Source organism: Arvicola amphibius, chromosome 9 (genome assembly GCF_903992535.2).
Source record: "Arvicola amphibius chromosome 9, mArvAmp1.2, whole genome shotgun sequence".
NCBI lineage: Eukaryota > Metazoa > Chordata > Mammalia > Rodentia > Cricetidae > Arvicola > Arvicola amphibius.
The window spans coordinates 117,074,063-117,094,851 of record NC_052055.2 but is presented as its reverse complement, the minus strand read 5'-3'; the positions used below and the strand labels follow the sequence as shown (position 1 = coordinate 117,094,851).

Genomic DNA, 20,789 nt, shown 5'->3' with positions numbered 1-20,789 from the left:
TCTCCCTGGAGACACAAGATGTGTTTTGGTTCTAACCGTTAACCCTCGCGATTCCCGCCTTAGGCGAGCTGGGACACCAGTTCGGGGCCCGAAGGCGCGGGCGCGCGCACGCCGGCGTCGGGCGCTGGCTCCACCCCTGCACGATCGCGCGCGCGCGCGCGGTTGCGGCGGCTGGGGCGGGGCGAGCCGAGGGGGCGGAGCCGCCGGCGCTGAGGTTGAGGCAGAGGCTGAGGCAGCGGCTGAGGCTGAGGTGGCTGAGGCTGAGGCGGCGGCGAGGGGCTCCTGGCCGGGGCCGCGGGGCCAGCCGAGCCCGCCGCAGCGCCCAGAGCCAGACGTCGGCAGCCCGCGGGCGCAGCGTGACCCGAGGTAAGGCGACGGGATCGCGGGCGGCCGCGTTTATGTAAGCGCGGGGCAGGTGGCTGAGGCCGCGCAGCGCCGGCGGCTGCGGACCTGACCACCGACCCCAGACCCTATAGACCCCGGCCCCGGGCCCGCGGCGGGCTGCGGGGTGGCTGGCGCATTCTCGGGTGGCGCGGGGAGGGCGGGCCGCGTCCTCTCGGATGCGCTGCGCTGCGCTGCGGGAGGAGGCTGCGCCCAAGACGGCTTGTCCGCTCCTGGAGGCGCCGCGTCCGCGTGGGATGCGCTGCGCCGCGGTGAGCCGAGAGTGCGCCCCTCGGACAGGAGGCTGTACCCGCGGAGGGGACCCTCTACTCCAGGGAGGGGACCTGTGCCCATCGGAGTGGAGGTTGCGCCGGATAAGTGAACCGTGTGCCGGGCGGAGGGGACCTGTGCTCCAGGGAGGGGACTCTGAGGGGACCTTTGCCCAGCAGAGGGGAGACTGCACCCCGGAAGGGGGACCCTGTGCCCTGCAGGGGGAAAGCTGCGCCCGGGGATGGAGACCTTGTATCCTAGAGAGGGGACCTGTTCCCAGCAGAAGGGAGGCTGCTCCCGGGGAGGAGATACCTTGTGTCACTCTGAAGCTGCGTCCGGGGATGGGGACCCTGTGTCCTGCAGAAGGGACCATGTGCTTGGCATAGGGGAGGCTGCGCCCAGAGAGTGAATCCTGTGTCCTACAGAGGGGACCTGTGCCGAGAGCAGAAGGGAGGCTGAGCCGGGGGTGGGGGGGCGGTGTGGGAACCCTGTTCTCGGAGAAGGGGAAGACGTACCAGAGGTTGGGGACTTTGTGCCCTGCAGAAGGGACCATGTGCTTGGCAGAGGGGAGACTGCACCCAGAGGAGGGGGGGCGAGTGCCCCGTAGAGGTGAAGATGCGTCACAGGGAGGGGGAACCCTGTAACCTGCAGATGGTACTCTGTTCTCAGAGGAGGGAGATCCTAACCCTATACTCCACATAGGGGAGGCTGTGCCCCGTGGTGAGCGCCTTGTGTCCTGCAAAGGAGACACTGCGCTGCCAGGGAGTGGGCACCGTGACCCGGGGAAGGGAGGCTGCTTTTTGGTGGTCCATGTCCCTCCCGAGGGCTCAGAGTCGGCATGGGGCGCCCTGCGCCTGGGTGACGAAGTTCCCAGTGCCCCGATGGTCGTGGGAGCCATCTGGGACAGTAGGGACTGGAGGTGAATTTTGAGGCGCTTGCATAGGTAGTCGGAAAATCACTGTGTGGTGACTGTGTGCCAGAGAAGGTGTCAGATGGGGCTGTGGACGCTAGACTGTAGTGGCACAGGAGTTGCCTGTCGGTTCGGGATTTATGAGGGGAGTATCCGCACCGTTGTGTCTGGTTGAAAGTTAATGTTTTCAGTTAGCAGGTTTGGGTTGTTATTTCTGGGGAGGGCATCTTTTTCCGTCTTTTGAAAACCATTATTGCGTTCCATTCTGAAAGGATAATGAAGTGGCCTGATAGCAAACTTGCTTTCTTACTGTTAGGTGCCGTAATTAAGATGACCAAACCGTAATTTTTACCGAGAATAGAAATAATGTATTACTCTCTGTACCTTTGAAAAGAAGCTGCATTTTCTAAAACTGTTTTTGACTCAAGAGCAGTGTCGAAGCTGTTTGAAGAAGCCTGCTGTTTCTTCCTTTCTCGGCAATGAAACTTCTTTACCCTGTTTGCTTGAGAGGGTTCCCTGGAGAGGGAGAGAAGAAAAAGGAGGCAGAAGGTTGGTTGGTACAGTTCCTTTGGAATGAGGATTAATGGTCCCTTGGTAGAGGCTCCTGGAAGGAGCAGATTCACAGCACGGGCACCCCACAACAGGGCTTGATAAATATTGGATGAGACACCCTGGGCTGGGTGCTGTGATCCCACAGTGATGGAGAGGTGGAATTCACAGGCTTGGGAAGGAATGCATTCTCCATGCCTGGTAGATGTCAAGGGGTTTCAGAAACCGGGCACATTCAGTTACTTCTGCGTCAGCTGCGAAGCTCCACTTGGAAGGATCGAAGGAGCCCTTTCTGCAAGGACAATGGTGGAGAGAGAAATTAATGACATATCTTCCATGATGTGTTCAGTCAGTCATTGCTGCTAGGCCAAGGCAGGAAGATTAGATACTGAGAAACACATCTTGGCTCATAGGCAAATTCACTTCTTTGTGATGTTGTAAAGCATCTAAACTGCTTCAGAATATTTTGGAATTTAAAAAAATCATTTAAAGCCATCTTGTCCTGCGAATGAACAGTTTGCAACTGGTTATGTGCTGGACCTCCTCTCTGGAGTTACAGTGCTGGCCTCCACAGGCACAGTACAAAACCCACAGACAGTTTGCCTACTAATCACTTTAATAGCATTAACAGTTTGAGATAAAATTACAATATTTGCAAAAGTATAAAACTTTAGCTTTTAGCTTTAAAACCTTAAGTTGCATATAATACATTCAGGAAGGCAAGCAATTCATGTGTACATAATACATCCAAAAGGCACACAGAATAGGCTCAACTTCATCCCATTCTGTACCCCACCACTCAGTTATATAATATATAATTATATATATAATTTTTTAATATAATTTTTTTCTGGTACTGGGGAGTAAGTGAACCAAGACCTTGGCACATATTAGGCAAGTGGTTTACTACTGAGGTATATCTCAGCCTTGAGAAATGGTCTCACTACGTTGCCCAGGTTGGCCTTGAACTCATTGTCTACATAGCCCACGTGGGCCTCAGACTATCAGTCCACTTGTGTTAGGCTCCCAGTATCTGGAAGGTAGCTATGCTCACCACTATACCACCAGTGCAATGTACCAGTATCTGGAATTATGGATCTGTGTCAGTTTTTAAAATAGTAGTGTTTTAAAATTTCCATTAACAGTGTAACAGTAGGATTTTTATTTATACATGGGCACAAGAAAGATCTGCTCATAATCTTTAATCCCAAATTTCTGTATCAGTAAGTTGTGTTTAAGAACTGGATTTTATTGCCTTGAGTGCTGTGATTAGCCATGTAAATACACAGGACGAGAGAATATTGTTTAAATAGCTCAGAGGTTATCTAGAAGCAGCTTTTGGAGATTGTCGTCAGTGAAGTTATACAGACGTTAAGGAAATGATCAAAGTTAGTATGAACGCTTGGAGAGGTTCAGTTCTACTGGAAAACTTGATGGTTTTCAGTGTCTTTCTAACGTGAAAGTTTCCAAAGTCCACAGTTTGGTGTGAGGGAAATGGTTAGACTTAAAACCCTTTATTTAAGTAGAAAACAGTAAGATCTCCTGAGTAAATCAGGAGCTTGGGGATCATGGGAGAAGGTAGAAGGAGATGGGAGAGGAAGGGAGGGGAGCAAAGAAAAATATATAGCTCAGTAAAAAAATAAGTAAGATGAACCAACAAATAAATCAATAAAACCCTTTATTTAATGTGTTCATAGTATATGAAATAGAATAAATAACTAGCAACAATTTTACTTAAAAACTGTCCACTAAACCAGTGGTTCTCAGCCTTCCCAATGCTGCAAGCTTCATGTTGTAGTGACTCCCAACCATAAAATTATTTTTGTTGCTACATCATTACTGTAATTTTGCTACTGTTATTAATTGTAATGAAAATATATGATATGCAGGATGTCTAAAATGTGACCCCCTGTGAAAGTGTTGACCCCCCCCCCCCAAGGGGCTCAAGTTGAGAATCACTGCACTAGATTAATTAAGATTTCTTCTTTACTGCTTGTGACTGTTTTTCTTGAGGAGTGGATGAAGAAGGTTCCGTAACCAGGCCAGCAGAGATCTTTACCTTGCCTTCCACGGCAGTTAGGATCATTGATATTAATAATCAAGTTGTTGTTGCTTTCTTTTAAACAGTTTGATAATACTGCCTGTTGTTCTTCCCAGTGTTTATACTCATGTGGTACTCTAGGAATATGTATGCCAATGACTTTGGCTTCAGGCATGATGGGTTGAGTCCAGATGAAGCAGGAGGGGAATGAAAGTAGCTTAAAGGTGCCTGGTATTTATGTTGAAGAAGGAGTGGAAGCTGTTGGCTCTAGATCAATGATTTTAAAACCGGATGCTGTTTCTTTCTCATCGTGGGTACCTGTGCTCCCGGTTGTTGTTCTAGTGAGCCTGATGAGGCTAGTTCTGCTTACCTGGGGTTCTCATTATGGGAACAGTGGAATCCTGAGCAAGACTAGACTCTAATGTCTGTGTACCCTGAGGGGCAAAGGAAGAAGAGGTAGGTGGAAGGAAACAGAATAGGTGTCCAAGGAGTGTGGGGATGTGTTTGGTTACGGCCTAATGCAGCCTTCCAGGCAGAGGGGACTCTGGGGTAAAGGCCTTGACATGTGTTGTTAATGTCAGGGAGCCATTGTGGTCAGAAAGGGAGGGAGAGTGGCAGGAAATGCGGCTGGAGAGGTGGGGAGGGCTGCTTCTTGCTGGACTATAGAGGCTGTGGTTAGGGATTTAAATTTTAATCCCAGAGTGATGGGAGGCCTTAGGAGGGCTGGCCTGCCTGCTCTTCCCTCTCCCCCCTTTCCGTTTTAGAGAGTTTTGAACATGATAGGGAAGGATGTGATCTGGTTTATCTTTCAAAAGAATCATTCTGGCTTGTGGATTTTTAGGAGCTTGTCATGTGCCAGGCTGTATCAGATACTTCATAGCTGTAGACTCAACCAACTGGCAGCCCAAAAGGTGAACATTATTACTGTTCAAGGTTTTTATTCATTTATTTTATTTTCATGTATATATGTGTGAGTGTAGACAACGTGGAAGTCAGAGGACAACTTCTCAGATTGTCAGTCCTGCTGAACGGGCTTTCCAGCCTCTAACTGTTAGTCGTTTGTTATACATGGTGCTGTCAAGGCAGGGAACTGTGAGGAGCTTGTTCCAGGTCACACAGTCAGTGGCACCGAGAGATCCTCTATAGCATGCTACACTCATCCCCCTCACTTCATTGCTGCAGGCAGGAGTAGCCGTGGAGACCAGCGAGGAAGCCCAGGTTGGGGCCCAGCACGAGGGAGAGGTGGGTTCACCACCGTGTAAGATGCTTTGTCTGTGAGGTGCGCCATTGTTTCTTTTTATATTCCTGAGAGAGGAAGATGGGCCAATTAGAGGATGGCAACACTTTCTTACCACTTAGCATTCGTTTACACTCATGGAAAGGACTGACTTTGAGCATAGACTATTACGGTGCTTTTGTGCGTTCATGAAAAAGGATACTGGAGTAATATAATTGCTTAGAATTGAGTCTTCTGACTTTTAGCTTGAGGTAGTGCTGCGTTGGTGGAGTTGGAAGCCTGGGAAGGTTGTAGTTTAGGGTAGGGATTAGGACTTGAGATTTGGAAAATGAAGCCTGAGACCTTACTCAGTAATCATACCATACACTAACCAGGGGGTCATAGTGCCATCCTTCCACCTAGCTATTTAACTTTTCTGTGCTTCAGCTTTTTAATCCTTAGTTCAAGGAGAATAGAATTTGTGTCTTGACCAGGCATGGTGGTGCATACCTTTAATCCCAATATGAAAGAGGCAGTTGGGGTCAGACAGGACTACATAGTGAGATCCTGTCTCAACAACAACAACAACAACAAAAGGAAGGAAGGAAGGAAGGAAGGAAGGAAGGAAGGAAGGAAGGAAGGAAGGGAGGAAGGAAGAAAGGAAGGACAAACAGATGGAAGGAAGGAAGGAAAGACCAACGAACGGATGGAAGGAAGGAAGGAAAGAAGAAAGCAACCGTCTTAAATGGTTGTCAAGTCAATATGCTGAGCTAATGGAGAATAGTCTAGAATAGTACCTGACTTGCAGTATTTAAGAGAGTTTGCTTAGCTTATTGTTTTTATGATTAGTCATCTGAATGAGAGATTTGGATAGAAATGGAAATTCAAGGACAGGCTCAGGAAAAGGTTGGGCCATATATGTAAATGTAGGTGTCTTTTTGAGTATAATTGCTGTTTCATATCATAGGCTGGACAGTGAATATGGATGCAGAAGAGCGGAGGTAGGTACTGTGATACTGAAGTGGTGGCTCCTGAAGAAAAAGGCAAGCAGGAAGGTCCAGTAGCCAGAAATCCAGTGATCAGGTACTTTTCAGTCTTAGGGGTCTGGAAAATATTTCCTTGGATTTGATGAGAGGCAGGCCATCAGTGACTTTGGTGGGGATTTGTAGCAGTGGGGAGAAGGGATGTTTGGGGCATTAAATGTGAATGACTCTCTAAGGAAGTTTTGTTTAAAGGAGAGCAGACTGCTAGAACTCAAAATGGGGGCAATGGTCTAGGCTCCTGTGTATCTTGTTTTAGATAGTGATGGTAGCATGTTCTTGACCTGATTGAAATGAACATTGCAGGAAGCAAGTCCTTGAAAAGGTTCCAGGGGCTAAAGGAGAGAGGACGTTCAGCCCCAGCACAGAGGCAGCTACTGCATCTCGGACCTTCAGTTCATTCCAAAGTATTTGGAAGACGTGCTAGCCTGGATTAGGGAGAATGGCATAGGACCTGGAATACCGTTCTCACAAGCAAACATGCCCTGTGGTCTTTTTATGGAGAGGTTTATATGAAGTAGAATTTTTCTTTATTAAAACGTTTCCTTGTCTTTAAATTGTCCTCAGTGGAAGGAGAGCTAACATCCTTAGTTATCAGATGTAGCCCTGGTGAGAGGACCTGGCATCTGAAAGCTGTAGAAGGAATGACCGGCTTGCATTTGGAATGTCCCCAACCCCAGAGGAAGGTGACATCGAGGGTGCCAACATTTACACTGATGTTCATCCTGTTTAACAAAACTCCCATTAAGAGTTTGCTGACATGCCTTGCTTGCATGAGCTTGACTTGTATTCTTTGTGGTTGTTTGGCTACTTAGGATTAGAAACATCCTTGTTTTCAGTGTGATACTCAGAAGCTTTCCCCATACAGGGCAGAACTCACTGCTGTTACTCGAGAAACAGGGAGCTCCGATGCTTCTTCACACAGGCTTTGCTGGGAACCTGCTTCATGTGTATGGTTGTGGAAGATGCCAGGGAGAGGGGGAAGGAGAGCTTACATCAGGGAAGGAGAGTAAGTTATTTTATCTGTGACTTGCTAGAAAGAGGTGTGGCTGAGGTCCATATGTAGTGTGAGTTTTGTCATTATTTGGAAAGCTGGAGGGCAGTGGGGCCATGTGTCAGCAGAGGGCAAGAGGACCTTTCCTGTGAAGATGTGGTGAAAAGACATTTGGGGAACACCTACTTGGTGGAGCTGTAGAGAGAGCTATGTCGTCTAGTCTATGGAACTGTGGAAGGGACCGTGTCATTGTCTAGTTGGAGATTTGAAGGTGGGGCTGGAGGGACATGTAGGGACAGGTGGTATAGGCAGTGCAGGTTTTTAAAGTGGGGTTAACGCTTTCGTGTAATGCAGGCTCAGAGTTGTAGAGGTGAGGAAGGAGAGAGGACAGGAATCTTTCCTTGGTGGTGGGTGTGGGATTGGGCTCGGGAAGAGGAGAGATGAAGCAGAAAACACTAATGCAGACTCAGTTTTTCCTACTATCCCCTCATGACATCATCCTCAGAGGGTGGCAAGATTTCACTGTGCAGGCAGTCGGCTTTACCAGACATCAGCAGTGTCCTCTGCTCCTGTCCGGTTGGATACTGTCTGCCTGGAGCATGATAGATCTCTAGGCTCAGGGCTCTGTCTTTAAGATGACCTCCACTTCAGGCCCAGTGGTTTGTCTGGACCTCTGGAACTTCTGACTGACAAGTCAGGGTTCTCACAGCCCCTCCTCAGAGTGGCTCCCAGAAGGGAACCAATTTATTCACATTTACATTTTATTATAAAGGGTATTTTGAAGGACACAGACACAGAACCTATGAAGAAGTCCCAGGTGTCTTCTTGAAGGGCACTGCATGCAGCAGCTTTGACCCTAGGGCACTTTGTAGCTTGTGGGTGGTTCTTGTTCAGCTTTCCATGAGCTGCCACACGCTGAATAGTCCAGAAGCTCCAACCATGTTTTGTAGCCACGATTTCTTTCCTCTGATACTTGTTCATGGCATAGGTCACTCCAATAGCCTGTGTGGGAGCCCAGCTGGGTGTGTCTGGTCAGTCTTCTTGGTCCTCCACCTTTTAAAAATATTTTTAATTATATTTTTTGAGATTTTATGTATTTTATTGTTTCTTTGCTTTGTGATACAGGGTGTTATTATGTAGTTTAGGCTAGCCTTGAACTCACAGAGATAAACCTGCCTCAACCTCTTGAGTACTGGGATTAAAGGCATGTACCACATGCTAGTTAGGGTTAGGTTACTATTGCTATGATAAAACACCATGACCAAAAGTAACTTGGGGAGGAAAGGGTTTATTTGGCTTACACTTCCATATCACCATTCATCATGAAGGAAGTCAGGACAGGAGCTCAAATAGGGCAGGAACCTGGAGGCAGGAGCTGATGCAGAGGTTATGGAGGGTGCTGCTTATTGGCTTGTTCCCCATAGCTTGCTCAGCCTGCTTTCTCATAGAACACAGTACTATCAGCCCAGGGATAGCATCACCAACAATGGGCTGGGCTCACTCCCATCTATCATTAATTAAGAAAATGCCCTATTGGCTTGCCTACAACCTGATCTTCTGGAGGCATTTCTCAGTTGAGGTTCTTTCCTCTCTGATGATTCTAGTTTGTGTCAAGTTGGCATAAGAGCCACCAACACAACCACCATTCCTGTCTCATATGTATTTTTTCTAGCTTCTCCCAAATACCCCCACCTCCCTATCCCCAACCCTACCCACTTTAAGTAATCTACTGAGTTCAATTTGTGCTGATCATATGTTGGTAGGTATGGAATCATTCACTGGAGTGTGGTTGACTTACCCTTAAAAAAATTTCTTCTCCTGCCCTAGAAGCCATTAACTATTAATGGCTTCTCAGTTAGGAGAGACTCATTCCCTCTCTGTTTTAATGTTATTTATTTTATTTTATGTGTGTGTGTGTGTGTGTGCACATGTGCACGGCCTCTGAATGCTACACATATCATTAGAGATGAGGATGACTTTGGGAGCTGGTTCTCTCATTTCACCATGGGTTCTCTGGATTGAATTCAGGTCATCAAAGTTGTGTAGCAAGTGCTTTCCCCCCAGAGCACTCTCACTAGGCTCTTGTTGACTTCTTTGTGCAGCATTCTCTCTTCTATTCTGAAGTAGGTCTTATTTGTTGTTGGACATGGTAGGTCAGGGAACTGTTAGGGAAGCTCTTGTCACTCTTGGGTGGTGATACTAAGAACAGACATTTTGTATCAGATTACTCACTAGTATACAATGTGTAGCATTTGTTTGTGCTTACATAGTCTTTGAAATACATCACATGTTGTCTATAAGTCACAAGCTTTCTAAGTTTTAAGTTGATAGAACTGCTATGCTCAGGAGATCCTTGCTCTTGGGTCAGTTCTCGTATAGGAGATCCCAGGGCTGATGTTTTACAGATCAATCATGAAACTCATGTAAAGAGGTTCATTGACTTCTTGGGAGAGCTGGCTATTATTTAGCGAACAGTTCCTAAGCTCTTACTGTGTGTCATGCATGGTTAGTCTTGTTAGGTTCTCATGCTGATTTTGGGAGGACACTGTTCTGTGGGATGGCCACCACCCCTTTTCATCGTTGAGAAGTTGCTCTCAGGGTTTACCTGAGTGGCTGCCTGCCCAATCTCCCTTTTCCCACTATGTGTCCTTTCAGTTTGTTCTTGGATAGCAGCCAAGTAGTCGCTTAATACCAGGTACATCACATCACTCTCCTGCTTGAAACCCCGCACCTGTTCCATCTCAGGTGCTCCCAGCCAGTCCCTTCTGTCTCCTACCCCAAATCTGCCCTTGGTCTCTAGCCAGCTCTCACATATTTCTGCACACACATTCATATGCATGTGTTCTGTCACTCTGGTTGTTTTTATCGTTTGTCTATACCTTACTCCCTCCTTTCATCCAAATACAACTACCTGGCGGAAATGGAAGCTCCTGGAAAGCAGGACTGGTGCACTATATGTCCTGAGGCCCAGAACAGTGGCTGGCAGATGGCAGGTACTTTTAAATCCTTGCTGAATGGGGGAGTAACTTTTTATTATTCCTTCTGTAGGTGGTAAGTGATAGAGCCTGAATTGAAGTAGTTGTCTGCCTCTGCAAACGTATGCTTTTCTGCCTTACATGCTGCCCCCCACATCCTACTGTACTTACTGAATCAGTCATGTATTTATGCCCATATGTCTGTGTTATCTCCAGACTTCCTTGCTTTTCTTTGTAGAATAGAAACATTTACAAAACATTCAAAATTGTTATAAAATCATAAAGTACATTATAGTAAATTAATCTGTTGAAAACAGGGTGCTCACATCCCGGGGAAAAAAAGTTGTGCCTCAACAACATCATCTTACACTCTTGGGCGGCGTGTGGTTGAAATGCATTCCCTGAAGTGATAACAGCATTTGAAAGTCGGATGCTCTGGGAGGTTTCAGAAAAAAGCAGCCAGACAGAATGAAAAATCTATGTGATTCAACTGTGGAGGCTTACAGGAATTAAAACTGGAGAAAGTGTAGCTTATCAGCTGCTTGGTTGAGAACCAAGCAGGAGAGTGCTCCAGAATTTAGGGACTTGTGGGGAATAATCCCAGCTTGGTTCTGAATCTGCCCCAGCTCCTTTGAATGTGAAATGAAGATGCTAAAGTGGTGGCTTCTAAGGTTCTTTGGTTGTCCAGCAAATACTGATTGTAGACTTCCTGTGCAGGCGTAGTTAATAGCACATGCCATGCCCCCGTGTTCCGGCTGTTAAGGTCCATACAGGGCTAGCACTTGGCACACAGTTGTCCCTTTGGGTCAATGACTGTTGAGAGGGTGCAGTATTGGAGGACGGTTCTGAAGAGTTGAACAGGTTTGGGGCAGGATTGAAGAAAGTGAAATAAGGGACTCTGGTCTTGTGAAGAAATACAAGACTTCAGAGGGCCAGAGTTGGTAAACCCTTTTGTACTTCATTTGGTACAGAAGAACTAGGTTGTCTATTGTCTCGAACTTAGCAGTTATGTGAGTTTGCGGCTTATCATGACTGATAAAGATAATCAATTAAGATTTAATTGCCCCTTTTCCCAACATTTTAAAGTTGTTAACACATCTACCATTTGGGCTAGAAAACAAGTCTGAAAGTCAACAGGTTTCCTGTGCCTTTACTTATGGGCAATCCACATAAACACAGGCTTTGTTATTGCTGTTAAAAAGTACAACCCAAACACACTAACCACATGATGGCTAGCCTACTCTGGGTGAGTTGAGTCTATTGAGAAAGGGAATTTATTTGAGGTTCTTAGTGTAACCTCAGAGCCCTTCCAATCTGACATCTCTTAAGCTTTGTGTCTCTTTTTGTGCACCAGGCACCTACTTCTTCAGCTTTTTCTCTTTTGAGGTAGAACCTTGTGGGGGTGTTGGATTGGCAGAGCTTATCACCTGTATGTATCCTGGCTGCATGAGAGCAGATGGGGTTTTGTGCTGCCTCAGAGAGGGTGCACTCATTACCTGGGTGGCTCCACCCCCAACACACACACCTCACACAAGAATGGGAGGAAGCCCTTAGTGTTAATTTACACATGTTCTAGGCCTGAGTACAAAAGGCCCGAGACCCATCTGTTTGAAGGTAAAAGCCCCAAGAGACTCATGTACTTGGGCCACAGTTCAAGGTGCAATGACTTAATTGTTCATGTTCACACTATTCTAGATAGGAGGAAAATTACTTACATCAGATACATGTTTATTAGTCTCCATGAATACAGATTGATTTCTTTCTGGGGAAATATCCACCCAAAATAACAATACAGCCAAATTGTTATTCTGGAACTGAACTTATCATTTTGTATTTGGGTTTATTATTATTTTTTCCCATGTAACATCATGTTCTTTTGTGGAATACCCCAGGGGATTATTTTTCCTTTCATAATACATTGACAATTTATTTTCATTAAAATGCTATCTAAACTTTTACAGAGCCTCATGCAATAATTTTTTTGTTGTTGTTGTTTAAATTTCCAGTTCCAAGAAGGTAGTGGCGTAATCAGTGAATGGTAAGTAACTGCTCCAGTTAGGAGCCGGTTTGGGAATGAAGCTGCAGAGTCTTTGTTTCATAAGATGTGGAGTTCAGAGGAGGGAATCATAAGGATTTCAGAGCTACACTTGGGATCACAGAGTTCAACCTAGATTTCACCATTGCTGGAACTCTGTGAAAGAAATTGGCTTGCATAACATTTCAGTCGGCTTTTGGAAGTGCTCCGAGGAAAACCTCTGTCTGGATTCTGCTAACCAGCTGTCCGTTGGCACTTACGCCATAGAGCTACCAGGAACAGAGACATTGACTTACACTCTTGGGATTTTTCCCCTGTGTATTTCTTGGTGCCTCATAGTAGATGATTATTGCCCACATGCAGATGACTGAGTGACATATTTGATCATTTCACACAAACGCTTTCTGTTCTTTAATTTTATCCCCCTAGTGAAACTGTATAAGGACAGTGATTATATTTCCACAAAAATACAGGCTGGTGCTGTGTAACCTGCAGGACACTGCCAAATGTCCTTGTGCATCTCTTGTGCATGCTTAGCATGTAGTTCCCACTCTGCTCGCCTAGAGTTTTCGCTGTGTTGATCAGCCGTAGGTACACATCGGATGGGCATAAAGGGCAGACTTTTAGTGGGTTTAGGATTGTTTATTTCTGAAGACCCTGGCTGGAGCAAAGGGAGGTTTTTCTTTTTCTCAGCAGCAGTTGTGAGCACTGGGATTCACTGGGCTATGTTAGCTGTGCCTTGTCACAGTCTATCCAAGAATTGACCCAGGAATTTTCTTGATCTTACTGACTGCAGAAGGAAGCAATACATAATGCAAATAGGATCCAATTACGTCTAAAGGTTCATTTTTTAGAGTGCTCTGGGAAGACGAGGAAGAAAATAAAATTGCTTGTTTTAGTTTAAGAATTTTCTTTCAGGTCTGGGTTGTGACAGTATCACCATAGTCCGGTTTTGGAGCTTTCCCATTGCGCTGAGTGCCCTCCATGTCTGTTTTCAGTTGTTTTCATTGTAACCTGCAGTGGCTGCTTTTGTGTCAACTTTAACAAGCTATAGTCATTAGAGAGGAAGGAGCCTCAGTTGATGGAATGCCTCCATAAGATCCAGCTGTAAGGTATTTTCTCCATTAGTGATCAGTTGGGGAGGGTTCAGTCAGTTGTGGGCCATGCTGTCCTTGGGCTCGTGATCCTGGGTTCTCTAAGAAAGTAGGCTGAGCAAGCCAGGGGAAGCAAGCCAGTAAGAAACTCCCTTCAATGACCCCTACATCAGCTCCTGTCTCCAGGTTCCTGCCCTGCTTGAGTTCCTTCCTGATTTCTTTTAGTGATGAACAGTGCTGTGGAAATGTAAGCTTATGTTTCATCACAGCAACAGAAACTTTTAACTAAGACCCAGCCCCTGCTGGTCATCTGCATGCAATCTCTAGATTCCCTTTTGCCAACCCTTCATCTTATTGAAATCAGGTCCTAGGCAGACTTCTCTGCAGGGTGTAGCTCACTTACGTGCATCTAAGGCTCACCCACCCTGCAGGTTTACAGTAGTAGTCTGCTCTTTTGTTATGTGTATGTATCACATCCTGGTCATCTCTTACCAGAAATGATGTTAGATTAGGCTGTTTCCACTTTGTAACAATTACAAATTATGCTACTCCAAACATTAGTAAAATGTCTTTGCCAATTTCTTTCATTGAGATTGGTTTTCCATTGCCTTCCTCTGGGCTGGAGAGATGGCTCAGCTGTTAAAGGCTAGGTTCACAACCATTGCCTTCTACTGAGGAGTTCTCCACACCATGTGCCTTGGTTGTTTCCAGGATGAATTATCTGAATTATCTTGGCATAATGTTGAGCAGAAACTATGTGGGTTTCTCAAGATCCTCAGTAGTATTTGTGTGTGTGTGTTTTACTCCTTCATCAGAAGAGAAAATCAACTGTAATGTTTGAGCCATGGAACCCCCTAAATTAAACCTACATTCAGCCTATAAAAACACATATCCAATAATATGAAAATATGTGTAGCATGACCTAGATACTCATATTCATGAGAGGACTGAAGAGCAGGATCATCTCTGTGGGCTGCCTTACAACAATTTCCAGGACGTACTGAGTGCGAATGTTTAGTGAGCTTCCTTCATGTTGAAAAGCATGCTGGCTAGATGCTTGTACAAGAAGAAGTGGGAATGGAGGAGTGTGGTCACAGCAGGATGTAGAAGTGATAAAAAAGAAAAGATGTGTCACTGCACTGTAACAGTACACCTTATACTGTATATCAGTATACAGTAAACTGATACAGGCTAGCCTTTGGAGATATAGATGCTTCATATACCAGTGAAGTAGATAATTAGGATATATGGTGACTCTATATGGGATGCAAGTAGAAACCCAAGTAGAGCAAGTGAGAGAAAAAAGTATATTGACTGGATTCTTTAAGGGCAAAGCTAGAAGAACCAAATGAAATGTTGTTCTTGATAGATTTGTTTCTCGAGGGTCAGGAGCTAAATGTGTGAGGCTGTACTGTGTGTTTATGGTTTCAAACATGGGTTGATCATAACAGAAACCAGGATTCCCCTTGCTCCAGGAGGTTTCAGATAAGGGCAGGAGGGGCTGGAATGTGGTGTTGCATTGGAGTTGGGTGGTACAGGGCAACACAGATGCATGTGATCTCACACAGGTACTCTGGGAAGGCCCAGAAGCAATGCCTCTCAGTATCAGTGAGCGCACCTATATACCCTGTGCGGTGGCTCACAGAAGACATCTCTGGGATGTCTGTTGGAGCCAGGAAGAGAGGAAAGGCTCAGGGCCAACCTGAAGGAGCCCTTCATGAACAAAGAAAGGGAATCGTGATTAATTAGGTCATAGAATAAAGTACAGGTCACTCTCCACTAATACAGCCAGCTGACCAGATAAGCATGTAAATATGAAAGAATGGACAGCTCTTCCTTGTGGAAGAGTGCCAGTCAGTGCAGAAAGAACAAGGAAGGGCCTAGTCTAGCCAGGGTAGGCAAACACTGTGGTCACAGTGCTGGGATCCCAAGGTGGGTGGTTCCAGAGATCGGTGCTAAAATTAGTGGGGAAAAGTTGAGGAGAAAAGGGATTTTTGCCTTGAAACAGAACATCTTTACCCCAAGTTCTTTATTTATTAAAAAGGGAAAAAGTAACTTTAGAGTGGAGAAAGGCAACAGATAGTGCCTCACCAGGGGTGACCTGGCCTGCAATGAGCTTGCCTACCTCATGTGGTCCTCTAGTGTCCCTACACAACCAGGCTCATTATCTAATGAGGAAAGAACTCGGACTGCTCCATTAGGGATCACCATCAGTGCTTGGGCTGTGCTTTTACAGAGGAGAAAAGGAAGGCTGGGGATGCTCACTTTGCTTAGAGGACATAGAGAAGCCACAGCAATGAGATACAAGGTGGGGTGCCCAATGGGATCCTGGGGAGAAAAGGTTAGTGGGAAGCTGCCACCTGTGAGTAAAGTCTATGATGTAGTTAACGGTCCCACATAGAGTTCATTTCTCGGTTTGACAATCTCCTACCCAGTCTTTCCTAGGGCTCACAGCTCGGATCCCTGTGCTTATGCTTTCAGGAGAGATGAAGTAAATGGTGTATGGAAACCCTTTCTATGTGTTTTTCAATCTCTGTGTAAATCTAAAATCTCAAAATAAAAAGATTTAGAAAGAATGTATAAGAGAGAACGCACCCGGAGCAACGCCTCTGCCTCTGGAGTGCTGGGATTAAAGGCGTACGCAACCGCCGTCCAGCTTGTGTTCTTCTGTTGCTGAGAGGGCTCAGGTCACTTCATCCACCTGGACATCTTGGTTGCCTCTCTAGCTGCAGTGTGCAGCACTTTGCAGATGTCCCTTCACATATGGGTGGGCATGGACCCTCAGGAGCAGGAGTGCTTCTCTCCATCCTCAGGAAAAAGTGAGCCCTCAGGTGACCCAAATCTAGAGGTGCATTTGAGTGTTTGATTCCTGATATGGAATGAATATTTCCTACATTAGCTTCCTGCCTTCCTTGATCTTTGGCTTTGGTTTCCTTCATTTTTCCTTCCTTACGCAAAAAGAAGATTTTTTTTCACATAGTTAAATGTGGTGGTCTTTTCCTTTATGTCTTTGGGATATTGTATCTCATCTAAGAACATTTCTCTATATTATTATTCATTTTATTGTAGTGGTTGTTTTGCCTTTCACATTGAGCTGTTTCATATCAATTTTTTTTGTAGCTTGAGGTTGGCCTAATACGTTAGCCTGCATTTTTGAGTGGTCTACCCCACGTCCCAGGCCAAGCATCCTCACAGTAGAAAGTCTCATCAGTTATCCTCCAAGACTTGTTAATGTGGAAATTTTGTATGTGATTATAGCCACTGCTTGCAATTATATTTCATGGTGTTTACATAAAGAATCCTATTCTGAGCACATGGTCTACTTATGGTATTATAATATCTAATGCCCAGTTGTGGCATTAATTGTCTAGAGTTTTGGATACCCTGTGGTTTGTGCTGCATGGATGGTGGTGATAATGAGCAGGCTGCTTCTTTGACCCTTATCTCTCACTCAAGTCCCCTCATGCTGCCATTAACTGGGGGGGGGATCATTGTAGTCGTCCTGTATGTGTTATCTGATGTAGTGTGAAGCGGTGGGGCTGTGTCCCGCCACCCGGCCGCCGGCTAGCTTTACACCCGAAATAATTACACGGAAACTGTATTCTTTTAAACACTGCCTGGCCCATAGTTTCAGCCTCTTATTGGTTAATTTTCACATCTTGCTTTAACCCATATTTAGTAATCTGGGTAGCACCACGAGTTGTGGCTTACCAGGAGAGATCTTAACCTGCGTCCATCTCGGAGAGCAGCAGCATGGAGCCTCACCACGCGACTCCCTGAAGCGTCTCCCCAACTCTACTTCCTTGTTCCCACAATTCTGTTCTGTCTACTCCACCTACCTAATTTTCTGTTCTTAAAGGGCCAAGGCAGTTTTCTTTATTAATTAACCAATGAAAGAAACATAGACAGATAACTCTCCTCCATCATTTCCCCTTTTTCTGTTTAAACAAAAAAGAAAGGCTTTAACTTTAACATAGCAAAATTACATATAACAAAACAGTTAACAAGCAAGTATTACAGTTACAATATTTAAATCTATTTTATCTTTTATCATAACTAAGGAAAGCTATAACTATCTATTTATTTTTTAACTCCATCAAAGACTCCAGAAGGATATAATGCTACCTAAGTAAACAAGAAATAAGTAACTTATAAAACTCTAGAAATGACAGAGACAACTCGCTGCCTGGACAGTCACCCAAAGTTCCTCTGTACCGTTGGGGCATCCATCTTTGGGCTTCAGGCCCACAGTATCCAGCAGACATTTTCATGAAGCAGAAAAATTTCAAAGACAGTTTAGTCACTTTTTGCTGTGTCCTGCAGAACGTCTCGCAGACTCTTTTACGAATCAGGAACCCTGAGAGACCATCTCACCTTTAGGCAAGTTTAGCAGTCCTCTTTCTGTGGGTTTCTTGTGTCCAGTTTATGCAACAGTCCAGGCAAGAGCAGTTTCTTGCCCAAATGGCTAACAAACTCCATAAGTAGCCTCTTTGATGCCCATCTTTCTCTCGAAGTAGATTGGTGCTGCCAGGAGCAGACGTGTCTCATTGTCATGAAAAACCCTAAGTTATTAAAACATTAAATGCCATATTTTGCAGTCTTTGAAAGATATGAAGAATGTTTATCTAACTGAAATATATCTCTACATATCTAGAAAATCTAATAACTTGACTACAAGCTTAACTATTATCAATGATTATCCATTAACAACCTATATTTCCTAATTATACATTACAGTTTTTAAAATGAACTACAATCACAATAGCTTAATCAAGATCAGAAATACATATACATATAACAAAATTGACCTTAAAATCTATACCAATGCAAATTCATATCTATATCATCTCCCCCTTTAAATGTAAAAGAACATTTATAAGCAATATTTGGGAAAATGGGCGCAGTTTTTTCTCTCCAAACTGCTTTCTGCTGAATGGGGGCGCTGTTATTTAGGTCTTTTATGGTGTAACCTGTGTGCTAGGTTCCTCTCAGTTGGCAGTTGAGTGAAGTAATTTTTTGAAGATGTTCATAGCAACCTTTTAGGAGGGCGTGGTCTATCATACCATATTGGGATAGAAGCAATCCACAGAGTCTCGTCCTCTGTGAAAACAAAAGAAGAAACTCTTTTCCAAAGCATCATGTTCTTAGATCCAAATCCTGAAGTCATACCGTTAAGATGTCCATTTTGGTCTAGCCTGGCAGCCCATATAATGAAATGTCTCTCTGTACTTAGCTCCTTTACAGTCAAAAATTTTAAAGAAAACACAATAAAATACATAATCCAGACTCTCTGTGAATTTTCCATTTTTACGTGGCTTATTTTTATTCTATCACTTTACTTTTTTTAATCTATAACTATCTGTACTCTGTCTCTTTAAAGACTTTAACCTTTTTTTTTTTTAAGGCATTAACTTTATTCTCTATATTTTCTTTTTCTCTCTTTTAAGCCTACGTGAGCCATTTAAAGGCCTTCTATGTCTGAATCTTTTCTATTGTGAATCTGTAATTTTTTACTATCCAGGAGCATTTCTTAAAAGGTTAACCACTTCTTAAAATCTTAAGTTGCGCCAGGTAGAGGTAATACCGTACCGCCTGTTTACAGCCAAGTCCAAACCTTAACTGCGCTGTTATCATGGTAATTACGATAGTTCCTGCCTGAGGTCAGCACAGTTCAGCATGGCGGAGCAGAGCCAGAGCCGCTCCTGCCTCAGTCATTTGGTGCCCCTGAGCAGCACACAGTTTCAGGCACACAGCAGTCCACATTGGAGCCACACTCAGAAGTTTAATTCTGAGACTGAGCGTGCAGCACAGAAACTCTTTTCATCCAAGTTACAGCCAAATCTGACGCGCAGAGCACCCGCGCGGTCTGAAAACACCTCTCTCTCTAGGGCGGCAGGAATCCGCAAATGCTGTCCCACCTAAGCCTGATTCCGCCATCTGCCCAGGTGCAGGAAGGGAGCAGTGAGTCATTGGCATGGTCTCAGAGTACTTTCTTTCCGATCCCAAGCGGGCAAGGTTTTTAAGTGGATTTAGCACCACGTTGGAGCGCCAATCTGTAGTGTGAAGCGGTGGGGCTGTGTCCCGCCACCCGGCCGCCGGCTAGCTTTACACCCGAAATAATTACACGGAAACTGTATTCTTTTAAACACTGCCTGGCCCATAGTTTCAGCCTCTTATTGGTTAATTTTCACATCTTGCTTTAACCCATATTTAGTAATCTGGGTAGCACCACGAGTTGTGGCTTACCAGGAGAGATCTTAACCTGCGTCCATCTCGGAGAGCAGCAGCATGGAGCCTCACCACGCGACTCCCTGAAGCGTCTCCCCAACTCTACTTCCTTGTTCCCACAATTCTGTTCTGTCTACTCCACCTACCTAATTTTCTGTTCTTAAAGGGCCAAGGCAGTTTTCTTTATTAATTAACCAATGAAAGAAACATAGACAGATAACTCTCCTCCATCAATCTGAGGCAAGGGACTGCCTCTCTCCAGTTTGCTGAGGACTCTTAAGAGTTATCTTTGTCACAAGCAGCATTGGAACTTACTGTCTGCATCCACTGCATCTGCCGAGATGGTCATGGTTTCCCTCCACCATCTCTAAATACAGAAAAGTCAGGATGGGCTTCCTGACATCCTGCATTCTGAGGGAAACCTGCTCTTAACACACTGCAAACCTACAGTTTCTGTTTAATATTGTCTTCAAGAGGAAACTCTTCCCACTTCCAGCCCTCGAACTTTTCCTATTTTTTGAGACGTGGGTTACAGACTGCACAGTATCCCTAGTCATGTAAATATTTAGCACCTTGCTTTCCAGGTATGGGACAAAGCCTGATTTGGAGCATTTGCCAATTTTGTTAGTTTATATTTTAGTTCAGCTTGCCAGTGTGCTGTCACCTGGTTGGCGGAACTGCTGAAAGTGTGGCATTGTTGGGAAGCAGGTGATAGCTCTCCTCTTAGTGTTTTCATGTGACCATCCCCTGAAATAGCCCTGTGCTATCTGGTCCATGCTTCTACCTCTTCAGGTGACTGCTGCTGACCTGTGCTGCCATGGCGTCCTTACTCATGGCTTGAATACCTGCCATGTTTATCTTTAAGTAGTTGCAGTGTCCTGAGCCTGTAGGCCATGGCTGCTCTGGGTACTAGTTTTGTTGACTGCACAACATGGGTTGTGATAACAGCTCTGTTAAATGTGGTGGTGCCATTGGTTTAAATTCGTGCATCTTTTCATCCTTAGCATAAACTAGGCTTTTGCTCCATTCATTTGCCTATCTAGTCATTAAACAGAT

The 20,789-nt window shown here is 45.0% G+C and overlaps 1 protein-coding gene across 2 annotated transcripts in view; it reads left to right on the top strand.

Annotated features, from left to right (window-relative positions):
• Positions 1–220: 220 nt before the first annotated feature.
• The window catches only part of Adarb1 (adenosine deaminase RNA specific B1), a 129,853-nt gene continuing 109,284 nt past the window's right edge, over positions 221–20,789 (top strand). For both annotated transcript variants that reach the window (XM_038343519.2, XM_038343520.1), the window contains exon 1: positions 221–366. The gene's annotated coding sequence lies outside the window, so the exon portion shown is untranslated. The remainder of the gene's footprint in view (positions 367–20,789) is intronic.